The 20,711-nt window shown below is 35.0% G+C and overlaps 1 protein-coding gene across 11 annotated transcripts in view; it reads left to right on the top strand.

The window, feature by feature from the left end:
• The window catches only part of PMCA (plasma membrane calcium ATPase), a 139,649-nt gene that overhangs the window by 16,058 nt on the left and 102,880 nt on the right, over window positions 1-20,711 (top strand). For 5 of the 11 annotated variants that reach the window (XM_053763062.2, XM_053763057.2, XM_064436732.1 and 2 more), the window contains exon 1: window positions 17,944-18,338. The gene's annotated coding sequence lies outside the window, so the exon portion shown is untranslated. Of the gene's footprint in view, window positions 1-8,399; window positions 8,738-17,942; window positions 18,339-20,711 lie in introns of those variants that run through there. The other 6 variants (XM_053763058.2, XM_053763060.2, XM_053763059.1 and 3 more) reach the window with 3 other exon arrangements.

The following is a 20,711-nucleotide window of genomic DNA, read 5'->3' as shown; positions in this document are numbered from 1 at the left end:
TTATTTGAAATGAGGGGTAGATAATATAGTCTTTTGTGTTTCTTTCTTATCCTATTTATTTATTCATCAAAGTTACAATTACAATTATCATTACATTATTGATGAAATATGATTAATTTTTCACTTCCATCTATAACTAAACTAAGTATACAGTATTTCACAAAGCTTCAAACCACTAGCATTTCGGAACGACCACTGTTCAGAAGTCACTTAAATTGTTACATACTACCGGCTCGCCCCGGCTCCGCTCGGGTAAAATCATAATAAAAAGCAGCCTATGTCACTCCTGAAGGTTTCGCCTATCTCTGTGCCAAATTTCAACAAAATCGGCCCGGTACTTTTTGAGTTTATTTATTACAAACAAATTAACGAACATTTTTTCTATATAATATTTGTATGGATAAAATGATGCGTGTACGACATTAATGATGGTCGCTACTCGGTCATAGTCCACGGCCCCTTTAGCCAGAGAGCTCCGATGTCGGTACCGTCTTGTGCATAGATAGCTACGCCACTTCTCCCCCACTAGGAATGACCTAAGACATCCATGAATCCAGTGGTCCTTGACTCACTTCAATTGATCTGAATAGTTGTTAGTTTCATCCGAGATTTTATATCTACTATTATTATAAAGAGGCTGTATGTTTGAGGCGGGTGATCTCAGACAAATTTTATCATTAAAGTGAGACATAAATTACATAATCCATACCAATAAATAAATAAATATATTAGGACAAAACGCACAGATTGAGCTAGCCGATCTGGCATGATAGGGACCAACGCTGTTCAAATGAGTTTCTTTCGGCATTTCTTCTCAGTAGTGGTCGTTCCGAAATGCCAGTAGTTTGTAGCTTGTGAGAAATAACTATAAATATAAAGATTGACGAGAAAAAGTGCCTGTGAAGGTCTAATTTTTGAATAAATTATTTGAATTTGAATTTAGCCCCAAAGTAAGTTCGAGACTTGTGTTATGGGATACTAACTCAACGATACTATCGGGACAATCAGAAAAAGATAATTTTCCATCACGACCCCGATCGGGGATCGAACCCGGGACCTCTCGGTTCAGTGGCAAGAACTTTACCACTGCGCCACCGAGGTCGTCAATATAAATGCGAAAGTTTATTTCGCTTTTACGGTTAAACCGGTTAAACCGATTTTACTAACCGATTTTTACACGCTAAATCTACGATCTAATCTAAGAAATAAGCCTGTTTGTCTATCTGTACCTACACAATCTAATTGCACTGGTTGTTACTCTTGGCCCAAGATTTGGCTTCCATTCAATGACGCAAAACATGGTATTACTCGACCAAACAACATGATCCATTGAACACAACTTTCGTCCAACAATACAAGAGATTGGGGGTCTTTTTAATTTGGCTACATTTGTCTTAATTAGATCTCGATAAAATTTCGTTTATATCCATTTGATATCACGTGATTTCTATATTTAACAATGATTTATGTAGCTTTTAGTAAACCGAAAACGAAAAACGAAAAAAAAAATACATTGTGTAATTACTTTCAAATAAATTTATTTATCTAATGTTGCATAATTTGTCAAAATATTTTTTATATTTTCGCTAATAAATAAAAGAAATTGATAAATTGTGACTGAGGTTCTAATGTGCTTATGTAGGCTCTTGTAATAGGAGGATAATGTGTTTAGCAAATGTATTTTAACTTTCAATATAAAACTAAATATAAAGAAAAACTAAATACAAGCTTCCAAAATTCTTTATTCAATTTATGATGATATACATCACTTATTGACATGGAAAAAATTACTTAAACTAAGACTACTGCCGACTTCCAAAGCGCAGGTGAAGAAGCGGCGCAACAAACTTCACCGCAGCCTTTTCTCCAAAGACGTCAATTAATACAGCTGTTATCGTAGCCAAATGAGATAAAAATATTCGATACGCCTACCCGACTGAAAAGCCATCACATGATGAGGAACAAAACATATCGCTATGTCCCATTCCCCCTTCATATATTTGTAACCCTCTTTTTCGTGTTGATCGAAATGCAAAATATATATAATAGTCGAATTGACAAGAAGAAGGAAAATATGAGAGTATGTCATGTCTTTCGTTTTCTCTGTGTACGTGTCGTACATTTTTTTTCTTGTCTTTCCAATCACAAAATAGAGAAGGTCAACTAATCCCGTGTTCTAAAGAGAAAAACAGAGAAATGAAATTTGACTATGGAAAGGAAAAACGAAGAACTTCCTGTAGCAGAGAAGAAAAAGAACCTTGGCGCGTGTTCACTTGCATTGCACTAGTGAATGTTGTTTATAGTCACGTTCGCCAGTGCAATGCGAATATACACGCGTTCAACTGCCGCCAGCCTTCTGGACGTCTTCTGGAAGCCTTCTTGCCGGGACTGGTATATTTTCAATTTGATTTTAAAATATTTTTTGTTGTATTGTGAAAATTTACAGACACAGATTTTTTAAACTTAATTGGTGAGTCTCAGCAACCTAATGTACAGTCAGTACATCAACCTACCTAAATTCATTGCAAACTGACCTCTATTACCGCGCTATAAAGGTTCATGCAGGGTAACTTGTTGTGCTGTTGACTATACATATAGCCCTAACAAAATTAAAGAATGAAGATTTTTTGAAATCAAACAAAGAGCGGCTGCAATTAAGTTTAGCCGTTGTAACTTCAACTGTTCTTAGTTGGTAACACCTAGCTGTATTACGATATCGTCGGCTAGATCTAGGTTTTTACCTTTATCATTCAGGCTACACCTACGAGTACATCAGCAGTCGGTCACACGCGGATAGATAAGTAGATTATGATGGGTTATGAGCAAAATAGGAATAAAATAGAGGTTTAGAACAATGCAGTAAATTATTTTATTTTCACTGAGCAAATCTACATACATTGTTGGCGACCGTTTCTGCGAGAGAGAGAGAGAGAGAAACTATTTCTTTCTTCTTTACAACTGACAATGTCAGTAACATACAATGAGTATGAAGATATTATATCTAGTTTAGTTTAAACACTCTAACAGATTAAAGATCATTATATTTATTTTTTATTATTTTACTTTTAAATGGTGTTAATAGAGTACAAAATATGGGAGTGAAATCAAATGCAGACAGCAAGAGAAGAGAAGAAGACAGAGAAGATGAAGAACCTTGGCGCGTGTTCACCTGCATTGCACTAGTGAAAGTAGTTTTCAGTCACGTTCGCCAGTGCAATGCGAATATGCACGCGTTCAACTAACTACTGCTGGCAGCCTTCTGGACACGTCGCGAGGTCTTCTTATTACACCAACATATGTATATTGGTCAAAATCAAAATCAAATCATTTATTCAGAAATTAGGCCTTCACAGGCATTTTTCACGTCATATTCTAAATTAAATGATGTTTACCAAAGCTACAAACTACTAGCATTTCGGAACGACCACTGCTGAGAAGAAATGCCGAAAGAAACTCATTCAAACAGTGTTGGTCCCTATTATACCAGAAGGGCTTACCATTTTTAAATATAAGTTTATGTATATTTTTTTAATAGTAATATAACATTGTAAGTACAAGAAGTTAAAGTTTAAAGGTCCAAAAAGACCTTTAAACTTTTAAGATTAGATTAATTCATGAAATCTATTTTTTATAACTCAAATGAATGCTAACACCTTATTATAAGTACATACTATTTTATACCACTAACTTTTGCCCACAACTTAGTTTGTGAATAAAAATCCGTTTCCCATAAGAATTTCAGGAAATCCCTTCTTAGTGCTCCCCTACACTGTCCTAGGAACCTACACACCAAATATCAACTTTCTACGCCCAGTAGTTTCGGCTGTGCGTTGTCTGTCAGTCGGTTACTCAGTAACGCAAGAGTTTTATAGATACAGATTGCCTACTTTTTTATTTTTATTATTACTTGTAAATGCAATGGTGTTAATAGCGCCCATTAATACGGGTTAGTCAATGAAGTTAATTGCAGACAGAAGAAAACAAGAAGACAGAGAAGATGAAGAACCTAGGCGCGTGTTCACCTGCATTGCACTAGTGAATGTAGTTTTCAGTCACGTTCGCCAGTGCAATGCGAATATGCACGCGTTCAACTAACTACTGCTGGCAGCCTTCTGGACACGTCGCGAGGCCTTCTGGGACTGGTATCAACGTATTTGATATATTTTGTGATATGAAAATTTAAAACAGTTTATTTTACATGAATATGTTACTGCTATATTCCGAAGGGCGAATGCAAGACCTACGTTTAAATAGGCTAAAATTAAACTTAAGTGCAGTTTGTCGCTAAGATGACTAAATTTAAACTAGATTACTTTATGTACAATACATGTGCTATTTACACTTGAAATTAAATGAATGCTAGTACCTAATATGAGTGCGCACGATTTTCAACCTTATTACATTGATAAGCTTTCTTTGATTTCAAAGGTATGGATTAGGTCAATTAGGTCAAAAATCGCATTTACACTTGAAATTAAATGAATGCTAGTATCTAATATGAGTGCGTACGATTTTCGACCTTATTACATTCATAAGCTTTCTTTGATTTCAAAGGTATGGATTAGGTCAATTAGGTCAAAAATCGCATGCACTTAATTTAATGTCAAGAACCGAAAGAATTATTTTTCAAATCGGGTAAACAGAAAAAAGAAAATGCTCCTTGCATTTGTTTTCGTTTTCAAATTGATTGGCTTTTAATTTAATTAAATGAGCACTTTATGTTAGTGGATATAAGATTGAATATAGATTGACATAGCATCGTCGTGTCCTATCTTTAAATCAAACGGTATAGTATAAGAAGGAACAGAGTCAAGTATTGGTTACTTTAAGAGCCTGAATATAGGAGACGCCTAATTATAAAAACGTAATATTCATAAATATAAAAAAAATAAGGTATATTATATGCTAAAGCAGATTTTGTCTCGTTCTGTCAATGTTAAATATCTTAAAGTGCGATAGTAATATTATTTACTCGTCCGGCCCGTCCCGGCTTCGCTTTGGTGAAAACAATAATTTATACACCTAAACCTTCCTCAAGAACCGAACTATATAATGGTGCAAACCGCATGAAAACCCGTGCTGTAGTTTTTGAGTTTACCGTGAACAGACAGACAGACTGACGTGGCAGAGGACTTTATTTTATATTATATAAGGATAAGGATATTAATAGAAATATAATTATTGAGCAATCGTTTGCCATATTACCTCCGGTGGTACCGAGAATACCAGCGCCCTGATGCATTGCATCTATTTGATCCTTCAGGGCAATAATCGTTTTGTCCATTATTTACTGGCAAGTTACATAACTAGGTACTAAAAACAATCATTGAAAGTCACTCTAAAATTCACGTCAAAAAAACCTATAGGTATATTTTTTATAAATCTAGTTTTTGACTAAAATGTGATGGTGTCGACCAATGACGAATGAAAACATTTCTTTTTATAGTTTAGCTATATACTAACCTCTGAATAGTCGCATTGTAAATAACGTGTTATAAAAATAACAAAAAATAATAATAGTTATGGATATATATATGGTTCATAATAAGAAATAAGCGATTTGAATTTTGAAGCGCACAACGAAACGTACAAATTTTACGACTACCCTCATTATTTACATTATAAATTTTCTTTATAACTTGTTGACCTGCATAAATAATATTTATACATTCGAATGCAAATGCATAAATGGGACGGGAGAACCACATTATTGCTTCTCAAATACATACCTAAATTACCATTTTGTCGAAATCATCATCAACAGACATACAAACGTGAAAAACGCCCACTACTAATGGGGCACAGACCTTTTTTTATTTTTATGGACGGATAAGGAATATAGGCTATGACCCACACCGCCGCCCCGTTGCAGATTGGCGTGTAATTTTGTCGAAAGTTTTAGTCGATTTTCTAAAAGGTTGCCTGAAAGAAATCGCTCATAAAGTTGGCAAAGCGCGTGTGACAACTCTGGTGTTGCAGGCGTCTTTAGGCTGCGATGAACGCTTCCTATTAGGTGGACCGTATGCCTGTTTAATATATAAAAAACGCCTAAGGTCGAATATTGCACATTCTGCTGGCTCCACACTATCGCGCGAACTGTTCGCCAAACATTGGCAGATTCGATAAACATTTCATTTTTCATTGCGGTAAATAAAAGTACTCATATTGTCAAGCATTCGCTTCGGCATGTGTCCGAGTTTGACGATAGTGTGGATTTGAACATTTGATTATAGTTATGTTTGTAGTTTTTGCTATATGTTCAATAAAAGGTTTTTATTGTATTGCAACTACGCGCCTACATGGAATAAATGTACTTATCTCAAAATCAAATTTACATTAAAACCATAAAATACAACATATAAAATAAGTACAACTAAAAGAAAACAGATAATAAAATGTAGAAAGCACAGATTCACAGTATAACAGAAAACCAATTATTTGTCCCGCGATCAAGTATCAAGTAGTACCTACAGATCATAATAGGTGGCGCTTCCCATACTATTGTTAATTGTAAGAATTTAATATGAAATTACATATCCAATCTAAGTAATCATAGCATAAAACAAGCAGAAACAATCACATAATCGCCTATGGTTTAACCCGTTTAAACTTGTGAATTAATATTTTACAAAAAATATTCATTTTCATTCGAATTTGGAACGAATTTCTGAAACGCGCAATTAACTTTTTTGGCGATGTCGAGTCATTAATGATTTTTGTCAAGGTCACATTGGTGATCCGTTTCTACACAGTAAGTCAGTCCCTCGGGGGGCTGGTCTAATACCCCGACGACTAATGTTACTTATTAACACACCCAACAACTTAACGTGTTCGAAAAATACCGAAAATGTAAAAAAAAATTGGCGCTTGACCGTTTAGAGAAATTCTCAACACCACTGCAGTAGAAAATTTGATCACCTTCTTTTTTTTTTAACCGTCTTCAAAAAAGGAGGATTTTTTTCGCGTGTGACACCCCTGATGTTGCAGGCATTGATAGGCTTTGGTGACCACTTACCTTCAGGTGGGACGAATGCTTATTTGCCCACTTGATAATATAAAACAGTATAAATAAATATAGCTACATACTTATAGACATTTGCTTGAGTAATAATAGAGATCAGGAGATAATGGCTACCTGTTCAACACACAAACAATCTTGAGGAGCACCTAAATTCCCACAACGTATATCTCATAAAAACAAGCTTACTGTCTAGATAATAAAACTCAAAGTTTCTGCAAAATTCTTCTGAAAATTTTTCATCGATAATATAAATATGTTTTTTTTGTATTCCGTTGTATAAATGGACGGAAATATGCTTCACATGTTTTATATACAAACACAGGTGTTGAAATATTTAATTTCATACTTTTGCTAACATATTTGATTCAGGCGTTATTGTATTAATATTATACAATGTTGTCAAATATTAAAACAGAATTAGTCATAGATTTAGCAAGGGCCACGCGCGTTCGTGGTTCATTATCGTTTTACTTTTGTAAACAGTATACATTTTTTGTACATACACTTCATTTCATACATATATTAAAAAAAAAATAATTGAATAATTGTTCACATGTTACACGACTGCAGAAAAAATTTAGTGTACACATTGTTGACTGACCGTCTACGCTGCTACGTCATTGCTGCGCCGCGCCGCCCCGTAACAACTCGTAGCTTTTACGACCGAGCTTTATTGCTACGCTTTTATGTAGCTGCAGCTTTATTAAGCTTATTTGTTGGCCCGTACGGATCACCAGGGTGCTTAGAATATAAACTAAGTTCCTTTTTTCTAACGACCCCAGAAATGTTGTCTTGACGTCGTCAATCCGAATGACGATGGTACTCCGAAGTACTTACTAAATCCATGATGCTTGCCAACTGTGTGACAGCTAGGGATGCCGACGACCATGCGAAGTGGAGATGAAAAAGTAGGAAAGCAGACCCTGGGTTCCGACGCTCAGGGGCTAAGGAAGAAACCGGGAATACTCTCAGATGAGAGAGAGACGAGCGATACTTTTTTCTGACGACTTTTTTTGTTTTATCTATTTGTTGTGATTATGTTGAATAAATAATTTATTGAATTGAGAGTAGTTTTCGGATGTATAGTTCCTACAACTGGCAATAGATGGCAGGGTTAGGTGCTAAGACCGATGACTTTTAGGCAACTCGAAAAATCCTACAAGCATTTCAACATATTTGCCTCACTCAGTTAATTAAATTATATTTTTAATAAATACTTTATTTACAATTTTATTAATGTCTAATTTTTTAATTTATGTAAATTACCATTACGATTGCTTTTATTTTTGGAAATCTAGAAAATTCTGAATTAAATTATTTCTGATTTGTGTTTTTATTTTATTAAAACTGCTTATTAATCAAGGTCCTTTTGTTACAGGTTGACGAGTCACGAGCCGAGTGAAAGAGACAGACGATTACAAAACGCCTTATATGGAGCGGGACGGGCGTAGTACGCGAGATTCGTCGCGAAACAAAACAAACAAAAACCGATGTAGGTAATAGCCGAATAGGAATTCAAATTTCAAAAATCGAACGCCTAAAAGAACATAGACTTTGGTGCTATGGACATGATGTGTTAGTAGTATAGAGGTCGGGTTTGGTGCGCGTGTTTTGTGCGAGTGAGACAGAGAACTGTGATGCGTCGCCGGCCGCGGCGGAGAATCGAAAGGCTACTAGAGAAGCAGCCTACAAAGGTGGTCTGACAAATCCGTTAAGGTAAGGATTAAGCTTAGTGCAGGCTACACACTATCGCCGACGCGAATACATGAACATTGCGTAATTTGTTTGATACCTTTTATTTGCCGCAATGAAAAACCAGCAATGTATACCAAATCCGATAAGTTAGGCAAACTGCTCCGGGATAGTGTGTAGCCGGCTTAAAGTTCTAATGCTGCGTAGTGCGTACACACCAGGCCCATGAAGACCAAATAATGGTACCTATATCTTTTTAGCGTATTATGAAATCCTTGGCAGAAAGAGGCAAGTAACAATAACCGCAGAATACTTACCTTTCATTAACCTTTGGCTTGGTGTAACCAGAGTACAGCCGGTGTGTTGCACCATTAAACTTTGATGTTAACTTTAACCTGCGCAGACGTAAAGTACGGCGCCATTTTAATCTGAACGATGGCTGCATGCATAACTCACTCTTACTAACCCAGCACCATTAAATTGCACACGTGGCCAAAATATGGTCCATGTTTTTTTATTAAAATAATTACGTATATATCATTCACCACTCTATGCACTATTAAATTACGTTAATATAAGAAAAAATACCTATTTGTTTGTAAGGTAATTTGATTACATTAAATTACAAATAGCTGGATTGAAATATTATTAATGATCTAACAATCACAAAGCCTCGGACAATATATAGAAATGAATAAATAATGTGATTTTCCATTCCATTGATTGCATTTTTTACTTCACATATGGTTATACCAAGTCTATTATCTATAATAAATTTGGTCAATGGCACTTTTGTCTCTGAACCAATCACGATTCAGTTCATAATATCTTCAGCGTCGTCCAACAAAATGTAATTGTTGCACCAGCTTGATTGCATGAGAAAAACGTGTCGCAATCCATCTCTGTCACACGCGTGCCAACGTTAAATGCGAGAGTGCGACAGATATATCTGTGACGTCATCGGTGGCCAACCACATCCATCGTAACTGTCAATCGGGAGACAAATTCTCACCAATCGTAGAATTGATTGCGCGGAACAATTAAGTTTCTTACCGCTTATTTTTACAAGCTTTTATTTAGTTTCACCTGTCCCGATGTTTGTTTGTCGGTCTGTAAATCTTGCAAGTTAAATTTCACCTAGTCCCCGTTGTCCTACAGAGTCGTTAGTTAAATTTCCCACGTCGCTTCAATTTCCACGACAATGCATATTATGATCAGACTGAGCAATGCCTAGGATAAAAACTAGTAAGAAATATATAAATTACATATCCAATTACAACAGTTTTTCTCAATGTAATCCTTTATGTACTTTTTTAAAACGAAACCAAAGAAACATAAATTAAATTGGCAATGACTAAATGTGATTTCTATATTAGTTTAGTATCCTTAGACAGAGATCGCCATTGTCGAACAAAGTCCTATTCTACAGCTACCATAAAAAAACCGTACTCATGCGCACAACACCATACTTTTTTTTGCCCTGGACACAGATTATACTTTCAGTTCCAGTACCGTAACCTCATTCTACAGCGCCCCTAGCGAAGAATTTAATCGCTTTTGCCTTCAAAGAATCAATAAGTTTCTATAAGTGTTATGTTTTCAAAAAGTTAAGATATACTTATTAATTACTCTTGAGATAAAAAAACGGGTTGCACTCCGGGAGTGCCGGGAGAAGTGAAAACTTGAATATTAACGTTGTGCATTTTTGACCTCTTACGAATTTTCGATCAGTCACGTGTCCTGACGCGAGTTTAACATTTTTTTACCCACCACAAAAAGTGCACAAGTAAAGAAGTTTTCACGTCAAAAAATACTTATACTTATTTGATATAGAAATATTTATGACTTAATATATCAGTTACGGAATGAGACATAATGCTTGTTTATATACTACATAAATAAACAGATTTGCAAGTTTAATCAAAGCTGTTTTTTTATGTTTTTGATTAACAATTTTACCGTGCGGCATGATCGAGCTTTTTTCACATAAACGCGCGTGTTTACGCCGCCCGAGAGCTTTGATTCAAAATTAACTCGGTTAGGGTGGCCATTCATCTCTATTTGCTCGGATATTCCCGAAATGACAGTGTCGGTAGTAAGCAGTTGGTAATGGAGTCGAGTGTTGTTTTGTTTGTTTTAACAAAATAAATGTGCAGGTAGGACGATACATTCCGACTTCGGAACCATTACGTATCAAAAATTAAAAACAAACAATATGGTTATTGGCTGGGGCTATTAGTTTTAAATATTAAATTATATATATATAATCCATTTCTAAATGTAAATATCTTTAAATATTTAATTATATAGATAATCCATTTCTATTTGTGAAAACTTGTTGCTTCATTTTTCAAATTTTGTTTTTTATTTCTTATTTTTGTTTGTAAAGTCCCAGTTTTCTGAAGAAATAAAATAAAAATAAATATAATATAATACAAGTGAAGAGAAACACCCTACTCCCGTATGCATACGACATAAACAAATTCGAGTTTGATCGTAAAACGAATGATGACTTTCAGAGAACCGAAATAAAGGCGGATGGTTATAAATCAATATAACATCAAACAATAACGCCCTTCCAAGTCATGAGAGGTGAGCGGAATATCATCATCAGTCGTTGTATCCCACGCTGGTACGGCTACGTCTTGCGTGTACCGACAAATTTCGTCGGGAACAAATGTCTGTCTATGCCGCTCCCGCCCGGCCCTGGCAGAAGGCAAGCCCAAGAAACGCTGGCTTGATGTCGTCAAGGATGATATGCGTGACAATGGTCTGACAACTAGAGATGCCGACGACCGGGCGAAGTGGAGATGAAAAAGTAGGAATCTTCCTCATCCTTTGCTCTGAATCTCAACGGATGAAGAAGACAGGGAAGACACTAAATGAAAGAAAGAGTTGTCGTATATAGCGACTTAGGAACACGTAGTCTAGGCAATAATAACATTCCCGAGAAGGGTTGACGTCAGGCAGGTGGCTGGTTATAAAATCACAGACGAATCTTCAAAATTTTAAGGTTATTTTGACGCTGGCCTCGGGACGTCACAGCTCCGAACGCAACGAGTGAGAGAGAAATAAATGAGAACATTGTCTTCTTCATGACCATTATATTTATTAAAATAAAAAAAAACAAAATTAAAATAGGTACTTAAATAGTATTACTAATAATAAATTATATAAAAATTAAACTTATTACAATTAAATAAATAAGATTTTAACTAATTCTAATTAAACTTATACTAAAAACAAAATAAATATAATATAATCTAAAACCATAAACAAATGTCCCGCATGTCGTTGCCCGCAGAAGCGTACCTATAGAGCTGACAGTATTGCCACATTACGTGGCAGGTGGTTCGCAGAGCGTTTCGCCAGCTGCGGCTGCGCGGTCATTACAATCCGTCTATTTTCTTGAGGAAGGAATCATTTCTAAAATCAATCATTCATAAAATTAACATTACTACAGTACAGAGTAATTATTGTAGTATAAAATTAATGTAAAGTCATATAGTAAAACTCATTCTTGTCTTTGTTAAAATTTGAAAAATTGTAATGACAGCGCGAACGCAGCGGTCGAAACGCTCTGCGAACCACCGGGCGTTGCTTACTCTTAATCTAATGAGTACTCTTTACGCAGAGGATTCACAATGACCTATTTAGCTTGCGCCACAGAACACGAAAGCTCTAACAATGCTTCAGCTTTCGGTGTAAGTTTTCCGTAAGCTCGTTATTTTGTTTTCCACAAAAGCTTATTTCGGTCTCTAGTTCCTTTACTTGTACAATGATACAGGTTATTGACCTTTAAGTCTATTTATTTACTTGAAAGAGGAAAATGTTTTTTACAAAATATAAATTTTTAACATACCCTTTTACCACATTAACCACGTCCGTGCAGTAAACCGTTTAGGAGTTCCCACATCCGCAGCCGTTCCTGGGTGCACCATCAAGTCATTATATCATAATAATATATTGTCATCCAAACTAAACGTGTGTACAAAATTTCAGCTCAATCGGATGAAGATATCTGCTTCAGACAAATTAAATTCACGCGGGTGAATCCGCAGACAAAACCTAAGAAATACCTAACCGGAAATATCGAAGATAAGAAAAGTTCTTCATTCTTACGCTACGTGTCGCTAGATGCGCTTGCCTAACGAACCACAGAAATATAGGATTTACCAAAGGCCAGGGAAATTTTATTTCGGGGATATGGGAAAGGGAACTTATTCACAATGATACTGCTTATAATAAGTACAAATTTATATACCACAAACTCCAAGTCAAACATTTGTCTTTCATGGGTAAACCCATGAAAGACACACAGCCTTATTTATTAAAACTGTTCATTTTTCAATGGATTTATTAACAGGTAATTTAAAGCCATATTCGTAAGTTCTGAATTAATTAATTGCCTCGACGATAAAACATACGCCTTAAATGGTTTCACATGCCATGCCACAAGATTCGTAACAACAACTTTCAGTAGGCAGCTCTCTCACCTACAGACTACACAATTCATTTATAACACTCTTGAATCCATCAATTAGATAGAACAGCCTAATTGTAGCCCTCTTGACTTCCAAAATGGTTTTTCTCAGCAAAATCTGCTGCAAAACCATTACGTGTACAGATAATATATTTGAAAAATCGCGCCATATAATACTTTCATACACTAGTTGCAATATACACCTAAAACCGTTGAGATAAAGTCCATTTTTCATTGAGCTCTATAACCAGTAGTGCTCTTTTGTGGTTTAGTTTGAATTTGGAATTTTCTCCGGCTGCGCTTTAAGCGGCTTTAGATTCTTTTGTGGGTGTTGTAGGTTTCTGGAAGAGAGTTGGTAAAGCGCTTGAAGGGAGCGATGCGGATCGATGGTACCGCTGCGCGCGCCGCCTATGACGTCACTGCTAACGGGCGAGCAAGGGAAATGCTTTCAAACATACCAAAAGCGATCAGTCAATATGAAAAAATGCGGAAAAATATTATTTTGTCTTGAACATCAGCCAAATGAGATATCGGTTTTAAGACATTTATTGTTTAAAGGCAAAGTGAAGTACTTAAATAACTAATTGCGTGTTTCAAAACAATGCAAATATTTCTATAGACATATTTTTAATATGCAAACGACTTAGACTTCAAATGACTGAAATTAATTTCTTCGCTCCGAAGACGAAACTTATTCGTTCTTATTTTAAATCAACCCCAATGAATTTGCAAAGTGCAAGTTTATATAAAAAAATCATATAAAATCACACAACATACATTTAGGCGCGACATCTAAAGGATTTAAAACTCAAGCACTCTAAGAAATTTGGAACATCAATTAACCATAATTCTAGCCTTATCAACTTTTCTTAAGACACCATAATGGCGGTAACTGATACACTATCGCACAAATAAGGATCTTATCGTCAAGTGCGTCAAATAATGCGTCAGTAGCCGTGACATTCAATTGTCGCATGGATTTGTTATGATTAGATTGATTACTTTTATCCTCATTTCCAAATATTTTCAGTTTATGTCTGTGAGGATTAAAATATTACCAAGTTGTTACATAATTGGTAATTTACATAATTTTATTTATATGTATACCTAGTTCGGTAAACCTATATAAATAAAATTGGTAAATAAATACCTCAAATGGTAAAAACTACAAATAGGATTACGTACGTACCTAAGATATGACTTCGTTGTCTCTCTGTTCGTCTGTCAAGAACACGTCCTTTTGTCAGGAACACGTTTAAATTTAATTGTATATCCCTAATTACATATAACAAACCTAAGTCCTTTGCCTCGTCTGTCTGTTTATCTGTTCACAATAAACTCAACTATTGCACGGTTTCTCACCCGGTTTTTATCAATAGACAGTGTGATGAGAGAAATTTTGATGTAAACTTATTATGTTTTTCCCGAGCGAAGCCGGGACGGGTTGCTAGTAATAAATGAATTAGGTGGGTAAGTATCCAAATATTCTGTAACTTTAGTGAGGTATATATTTACTACTGACAGGTTCATGTGGAGGTGAAATTTATCAGAAACCCAAATAAAATTGCGTGACGTGACGAGACCCAAGTTAAAGGGCCGCGCGCCGCCACAAAAATTCCAGAATTTTCAGCCTAAGGAAACAATTTCCAAGGGAAAAATTAACTTTCGTTTTTGGCTAACGATAGCTTAATCGATTCAACAATAGGTACAAACATGATCTTGACATATCAAATCACACAAAAAAAATTCAGTAGAAATTATTACAGTTTTCCATCACTCAATGTCATATTGAGTGTATCAAAAAGGTTGCCCATGCTAAGTAAGTAAGTGCTTCGGAGTACCTACTAATTCCATGTGGTAGCCACCAAAATCTTAGTCAACTGTGACCACATCAAAACTATAATATATCTAACAAAAACCAAGAACAACAACGCTCATAACAAATATAAATATATTAGGACAAATCACACAGATTGAGCTAGCCCCAAAGTAAGTTCGAGACTTGTAGTGTTATGGGATACTAACTCAACGATACTATATTTTATTAAAAAAATACATATATAGATAAACATCCAAGACATATTGAAAATTGGCGTTTTTCATTATTGTTTTCAATAATTACTGCCGAGAAGAAATGGCGATTAGAAACTAATTTATATGTATAAGGTTGTATCATGCCAAAGGGCTTACCGTTATTTTTTTTTCTACTAGTAATTATTTATTCATAACAAAGGGAAAGGAAAGCCAAGAAGGTAAGAATTAATATATATGTCGAAAGAAAAGCAAGGATTGTATTACAGTACTGAAGATTCGAGCTGCCTAGTCAGCCCGCGCTGCTTGCAAAATGCCCGAAATGGGAATGCAATGTGCTAATTGGCGTAAGCAAACGAGGTCTACAATTCGACTTGGGGCAAAAATTTTAACTTTTTGTATGTATGTAAGTTTGTAACGCAATAACTTTCGAACCGTTGGTGTGATTTATACCAAATTTAAAAGGTATAGTAGTAGTAGTAGGATAGAATTTTTAAGTTCGTGGGGCATCAAAATCGATTCAGTCGTTTTTGAAATATACACAATTTTGTAAAAACTCATCAAAATTTATTGTGTTCGCAAGGCCAAGTTTGTGCGAACAACTAGTTTAATCAAATTGAATTGAAGGCTTATTTTTATACTCGGTCTACAACCAAGTTGATATAAAAAGGTATCAATAATTTAAACGTTCATTTGATAACGTTATAAATACCGTTATCGATTATTTTAATCACACCACATGTATTATTATCATCTTAGATCATAATTATATCATAGGGCATATTACGCAAAGCTCGCAGATGGCGCTACTGGTACAACTAAGGTACATAAACATTGACAATGGAGGCAAAAAGCGTGAGGCGTACCCATAGTTTTCGAAGTTTTTTATATTATGGAAAGCGATTTTACCCAATATATCGGCACCCGAATATGCTACATTGTTGTATATTTTCACAAACGAATGCTTACATAATGAAAGGATTAATAAGGTACTCTAAAATAAACGTTTCAATCTACAAAAAAGTCGGCAAAGCTTTTGTGTACCTAACATACAGTGCTGTACTCTGGCGGGATAAATATGCAGTAATACTCCCTATTGATACTTTTCATTCCGTTACCGGTTGTAACTTTACGGATATAACTTTATTTAACGTTACTGATAGAGTTAATTTGGTAAAGTTAACATTGCCTGTGGCTGACCAGTTCTCTGCTTAATATTTTTTAACTACATGTCAATGTCAAAATTAACATAATGACAACTGACAATAAAGTTGTAGGCTGGCTATTAAAGATTCGGATTTTCGGATTTTATTGGATCCGATACAAGCTCTAGATTAAATCTACTTGAAAGGTAAAAGCACTACTACTGTGAAAGTAAGATTGATGAACGACAAATTTAGGTTTTACAAATTATTTTTGCAAACAAACTTATTTCTTTTTTACGCATAATATTATGTAAATAAATTCATAAACATGTTTTTCTTTTTTATGTTTTAATTTATATCAAGTTAAAAAAATCTGTTCTTATTTAAAACAATATTTGTCAAATAAAATTAAGTTCACGCACACTCATATCTGTTAGTTGTCGCATGGTGATAATATGCTTACTGATATATATTTAAAGATCGAGATTGTGATAACAATGTTTGATCGCCAATCTACTGGAAAACCTTGTCGTATCGTACTTTATGCGGCAAATTGAATGTAGGTACGGCAATGTCTTATCAGCTTTTATTGAACTCGTATGTTTACCCACTTATCATGTTTAAAAATAATTAGGTAAGTACTTGTTTTGCACCGCATAGAGCAAGATAATATATAAAAAATATATAAATAATTCATTTGTCGATTCTAGTCATAATATTGTAAATAAAATTAAGTATATAAACGTGACGGTGAGTCACAACATTTTAACAGATTTTAATTTTAACATCTTTTTATATGTATTTGTTATTGTATTACATTAACAGTTGGTTGCAAAAGCCTATAAAAACTTACTAACTACATGGGCTTTTGCAGACGACCTTATCTGTACCGTACCAATATAAATCAAACAATTTATTTTATCCTAATTGTAATATTTCATAATATGCGCTACTCCAATGAGTGTTATTTTGAAACTTCGTATTACTCTGCTTTTCCCTGTTATTAAGTTCTTATACTACATGCGATGAACCATACAGGTACATACCTGAATGGTTCATAGCATGCAATAATATTATTTCGTACTAGGTATATTACACAAACCTAGTACGAAATAATATTATTTGTATAATGTTATAATGTATAAATTAGCTTATAAAAATATAAATACAGACTTTATTTGAAAAATCTAACATACCACATTTCTTTTGAAATCGATCGGTTATTATAAGCGCAGGGCTTGTCATTCACTGACGTCGTACCCGCGGTCCAACTGACGCATGCGCGTCTGGCTAACGTCTATTCCGCACAGATATAGATGAGTATTGGTTTATACGTATTTTCCTAGTCCAGAGATAACTTTTTAACATGGTTGCTTTATCATAGCATACCACCATCAGAATTCACATTCAAATGCTTATCTCATTTTTGTCGCATAGTAATATAGATAATGCCGACGTCAGTGTAATATTTTGTCAATTATGTGATAGTGAAGTTGCTGCTACTTATAGTACTTATGAAAATACAAATGCGGCAGAAGCATGCTGTAGTATAGGCAGCGCCCCGTGTCGGTCGTTCATTGTCGGGTCGTATGCGGGCGGACGGATATCGTGCACGAGTCGTATAGTGTGTGGCCTGCCTGTTTCTCAGTCAGAAAAGCGGACTCGAACCGCGCGGACGCGCGGCACATCGGTGCTTGTAGTTTTTTAGTTTGACAGTTGGCGCGTTTTACGTTTCGGTTCAACTAGATATTTGATGTGAAAATCATAGATTTAAGTTAGTGTAATCTGTGTATTTTCTATATATCTCTAGTGTGCGACTAGTCATTTGTGAATTCTCCACGCCCGGCTGTTTGTTGAGTAGTGTCTCCTGTGAACAGTCGCCTTGGGTTTTTGTGCACAATTTTGTGATTCCGCATTTGGAATATCGTGTCGAGGACGTGTAATCTGCTGCTGGTAACGACTAGAGGTAAGTAGCCTTCCTATTTATATACTTAATGGTGGCATGTTAGCGATTTAGGGCAGCAATCTCTCTTGCGGACTCGTTAGACTGGTTCCAAATATAGCTAAGCTTGTGTCAGTGCATATAGTTTTTAAAGAACTTACTTTGCGAATAATGATATTCCCTTGGCCGGGCTGAGATGTAGCAGACAGCTGCCTGAATACGTAACGCGTAAAAATAAATAGGCGAGCATTATCGACTGGTAGACAAGCCGGCTTTGCGGAGGACATTGCGTTATTATTAGTTCCATTATACAATACTGCACGTTTGTTAGGTTATGTCGACGTAGGACTCATTTGTTTGTGTTACAAAATCATTTATCTCTCTTATCCTCGTGTGTTGGCGGTTGCTTTTGGATCTATAACGCCGAGAAGCCACGGGTCAGCATAAAAAATAAAATTTTGAATTTTACAACTGGCCGCCTACTTAACGTCATCCCTCGTTAAGATATTGTTAACTATCAGCTGCCAAGTTACTAAGTCCCTTAGCCGCCTCCTACGACATCCACGGGGGGATATAAAGTAGTCATATTCTAGGGCGGAACCACACACCATTCAAACTTATTTATAAGCAAAATATTGAATAATATATGAAAGTTAGATGGAGCACAACAGGTATTAATTGCTCCTGTTGGATATGTATTAATTTTGTTATTCATATCTAGTGAATAAATAGTTAAATTTAATAGTAGGTATATAACAAACTCCGTTGTTAAGTTCTAACCTGCAGAAACAGCAGTCATAGCTAAAAGTATATAATTCAACTATCTGGGTACAGTGCGCAGATAAACACACTTACACCTTACAAACTTACAGCTACTTGTCAGGTTTATCTACCCCTGGCTGTACTAAACAGCCAAGAATGGATAGTATTCGAGGCTATTAGGTAGGTACAGTTGGGGCATCTACATATACAATCTGTTATCACAGCTAATTTGTATATATAACAGTCATATACACAAATTACTAATTAGCTATGATAGCTACATTGCTTTGATAAAATGAACTACAAATTATGCTCATAAAATAAATAACTTCCAAAAAATGGGTGAAACGGTCTAAAAATGGGAGAATCTGTCACTCATATGTTGCTTGCGCTGACATCCCCAACCAGGAAATAATAGTATGCTATTATGATTGAATAAATGTATACTAGTATGTATCGCACATTGAAAAGAAAAAATTAAGGGAATAAAACTCAACATATTGATGGAGCTAAACAATAATCAAAATTCTATTTTAGATCCATAAAGTTTGTTACCATAATGAACTTCAATTAGCGATCTTTTCCTAATATAACACCTTGCATGTGAAAACTTGTAAAAACTGTTCTGCATTGCTCTTTCTCACAAAATGAATAGATTTTGTTGATTTTATGAACAACTATATCTACTAGAACCTATCATCCAATCTGAAATATTACATTTTTTTACGAATTGAGGTGTGTGGTTCTGCCATAGTAACATAATAAAGTTATATTTCCTAGGAGGGTTTACATAGGCAGGCAGCAGGTTGTATAATCACAGCCACAACTAAATCTTGAAGATTTTAAGTTTTATTTTTAACAAACAACATTAAAACTATAAACATTAAACTTTAATTTGCCATTCAGACATAATACCATTCACATTTATTTTAATATAATGCAATACAAACTTCTGCCATGAAATAGTAAGCTAGTAGTTTAATCAGTTAAAAATTAAACAAACCTCTCTCTCATCCTTACGTTCCTGGCTTAATTCTTGGCTGTGACTCCTCAAAGCCCAGAGTCCACATAAACAAATGTATATATAATCTGTCTTTATACATTTCTGTCAGTACTATTAATTTGTCAGTCATGGCTAATTAATAGTGATTCCCAGCAAAATATCTCCGGGATGAGTTTATATATAAATTCCACATTCCTCAGTTTCTTGATGATCAGTTTTCAGGTTTTATGAGAAAATAAAGTCATGCTGATGGACACAGTATGGCGCTTTTTCTTTAGAAAACAGTAAATAACATGTGACTGACATTTATTGGATCAGAAACTCCTGATTGCTATTAAAACGCTGATATATTTGGTTTAGGTTCCTAAGTAAATCAATCAACTAGTTACATTGTTTTCTTACAGTCAATTTGAATAAACATTTTGTATTTATAATGGAGGGAAATTTTGTTTCTGTTTATGTGTGGATTCAATTTGACTAAATTAGCTATTTTTGGCTTAATTATTGATATATTTTGCCCACTGTTGTTGCCCGCGGCTCCGTCCGCAGTTAAAAAAGTAACCTAAGATACTTCACACAAATTGAATCCACACATAAACAGAAACAAAATTTCCCTAAATAAAAGTCACTTA

Source organism: Plodia interpunctella, chromosome 23 (genome assembly GCF_027563975.2).
Source record: "Plodia interpunctella isolate USDA-ARS_2022_Savannah chromosome 23, ilPloInte3.2, whole genome shotgun sequence".
Classification (NCBI taxonomy): Eukaryota; Metazoa; Arthropoda; class Insecta; order Lepidoptera; family Pyralidae; genus Plodia; species Plodia interpunctella.
The sequence above is the reverse complement of the archived record's forward strand: the minus strand, read 5'-3'. Positions and strand labels throughout refer to the sequence as shown.